We start from the raw sequence: 3,139 nt of genomic DNA on the forward strand, positions 1-3,139 counted from the left end.
ACAAAGACCCATTTTAAACGTTGATTTTTGGGCTAAATTTGGACCAAATCCGACGGACCAAACAAAGACCAATTTTAAATGCGCTTTTTGGGCTAAAAGAAGTCCGTGATGGGCCGACTTGATTTAGCTCAAAAAACGACGTCCAAATGACGTCTGGTGCTGGGTGGGTTGTAATGTGCTCACGAAATGTGTTTATTTCGACTCACATCGGCTCCACTTACCAGGTTCTAATGTGCATTATTTTCTTATTTGTATTGTAATTGTGTTGAGATAATCAAATGTGTGATATAAATATCGATGCATTTCTCCAGACAATGTTTAAAACACATTCCAGTGCAGACGAATGTAATGTGATTCTAATTCATGCTAATGCAGAAGGGAAACCATATGTTAATGTAATATGAGGGTAAATCTGATTATAATATCAGTAATTTAAGTGTCAGATGTGTATGGATTACATATATTTCTCAGGTCTTTATGCCTTACATGTTAAGTCATGTGTGATGATTTAATATTCATCAGATATGATTTGATTTCTTTGAATAGATGTAAAGGAGCAAAGTGAAGAGCTCAAATGTATGTTGTTTTGTAGGAAAAGAGGTAAAACAATGAAAAGGTGAAATGTGCGAAAAAGAAAAAAGAGAGAATGACAATTGTGCATTAATGAGGAGAGAGAATTATACTTTATTGATAAAGCTTTGTTGAATTTCAATGTGAAAACCATTGAATAAGCAGTTGCTGGGAATTTTGTGCGACACAGACATATGTGCTCCTGTCTCCTCAATTTTCCCTGTTTTTACAGGGACTTTCTAATCTGCCAACACGTCCCGCAGCCCGGGGCCTGTAACACTTTCAGTGCGTCACGTGATCAACCGCTGAATTTAAATCTGCTTTCGCGCTCTGGCCGGCGCGGAGCCAGATTGGACGCGCTGAGCGCTTGTCATATTATCACAAATATTCAGTGTTTTCAACCATATAATACTTATTTTAGGTTTCAGACATTTAAATACACATAAGTACTAGCAAAACCATACATTTACAGTCCTGTGGCTGCAGGTTTGGCGCCGCCAGTGGAGCTGCGGGGTGCTCTACGGTGCAGCAGGATATCTCTTCACTTCAGGTGATACTGAAAAGGGTTTCTGAGGTGATTAAGTGTGTGTTTTGAGCAAATAAAGTGGCATGTGTCGTGGATCTCTGAGACACCGATTATTTGTGCTTCGGTTTCTTGGACCTGCCCCAAAGCAATCTGTAAGTTTTACACAAAAAAAAAAGCAAATAAATAAAATAAAATTAGTACTGGAAGTGTCAAGTGTCACACTGCATCCCAATTCACCTGCTTATACTATGCCCAAAAAGTATGTACTCTTTTTGTGAACAAAGAGTACGTACTTTAGAGTGTGTAGTAGAAGAGCTGGCAAGGTTTGGGACATACTACTTTGTCATAATTGCACCTTTAATGGAGCGCTCTGCCACTTTAATACATTCTTGTTTATTGATTTATTGTTTATTACAAGCTTTTCTTCATGGGATATTCATTAACTGCCATTTACAGTTACAGCTCCCAAATGCATGTTTTATGGCCATAGCAGATGGATTTGTTGTGCATTATGTACCTTCACAGAGGTGTATGTGGAGGAGTGAAATGTTCCCCGGCCGTCGTTGAGGATGCAGGGACGAAGGTGGGTAATGACCACATCACCGCCTGCATACAGGTCCCTCAGGGCTTCATCCCTCCACAACGAAACCTCAAAAACTTTTTCACCACACTTCAGGTGAAGATCCAAGATGGGAACGTGAGTGCGTGTCATCCTCACCCCACGCAGCTGGAACATTACAATTCAAGTGAGTGTAGCATTTCACAGTCCTGTTCCTGGAAAGTTTATTGTATTCAATTCACCCAATTTAGGTTAATTAATCTTAGATTAGGGAACACATTCATTATTAACTAATTGCTTATTAGCATGTATATTACTAGCATATTGGCTGTTTATTAGTTCTTATAAAGCACATATTAATGCTATATTCTGGATCCCCACACCTAAACATAACCACTACAACTACCATACTATCAGTAATAAGCAGTTTTTTGGGGGAAAACACCTGGTTAATATTGAATGTGTTCCATAATCTATAGTGTTACCATAGATTGCTTGATTAACACCACATATTTTATATCTATCTGTGGTACTCCACATTTATTTTAAATTATTCTAAATTCTAAATCTTTATAAATAGTGTTGGTGAAGATTGTCAGATTTACCTTCTGCATCATTAACTGTACTATGGTAAATGTAAAAGATATAAGTTGTCTTTACATTTTAGTTTTTCACAATTACTTTAGCACTTTTTTCTGAACCTTGTCATTTTCAAAACTTTTAGTGCCTTTAAACTGTGCTAACCCTGAAATATTTGCACATACATTTTTTTTCATTGTTCCTTTGTATTCACAAGGTGAATTCTTTTATGAAATATTTAACACTCACTTTAGTGTTTTGTACCGAATAAAGACAAATAATTGATGAATAATTAGAGAAAAATTATCTAATTAATGTCTCGTATATATATATATATATATATATAGCAGAGGTGTCAAAGGTTTTCTTAATCTGTCAGGGGTGTGAAATTAACTTGCAAAATTAATTGGTAGAGATTGACATTTCGAATAGAATAATGACCTGCATACATATTAATAGATCTTATTATTTGTAAATTGCACCTTTCTGCAAACCCAATAACACAATTACATTGGAGTAGATGCAAATTAATAATGATAATAAATACTACTACTAATAATAATATGATATATTATTATATTTTTGTTTTTATGTTTGATCTTTCTTACAGTCTGAGTAATTCTGAGATTTGAACAGTTCACTCTCTATTCTAGGAAACTTGGAGCTGGAGCAGGATGATAGAGAGGTAAACTGTAAAACTGTTAAGTTACTTACGGCTAAACTCTTAAAAGAATGAATTCAACACTGCAAAATTTACTAGATCAAAAGAAAATAGATAGCAAAATCATTCACTTCTTTGATCTGCTCTTGGAGGCTGAGGTAGCCTCCCCTTGAAAATATGTCCACCTCTTCACCTGTCATGCTGGCTGAAGGTGGAGAATATGTCCACCTCTTCACCTGTCATG

The 3,139-nt window shown here is 36.0% G+C and overlaps 1 pseudogene; it reads right to left on the minus strand.

Moving 5' to 3' along the window:
* Positions 1-1,111: 1,111 nt before the first annotated feature.
* Positions 1,112-3,139, minus strand: part of LOC107574624 (uncharacterized) — a 38,307-nt pseudogene continuing 36,279 nt past the window's right edge.

This window comes from Sinocyclocheilus grahami, unplaced genomic scaffold (assembly GCF_001515645.1).
Source record: "Sinocyclocheilus grahami isolate Dianchi unplaced genomic scaffold, SAMN03320097.WGS_v1.1 scaffold2291.1, whole genome shotgun sequence".
Lineage (NCBI taxonomy): Eukaryota > Metazoa > Chordata > Actinopteri > Cypriniformes > Cyprinidae > Sinocyclocheilus > Sinocyclocheilus grahami.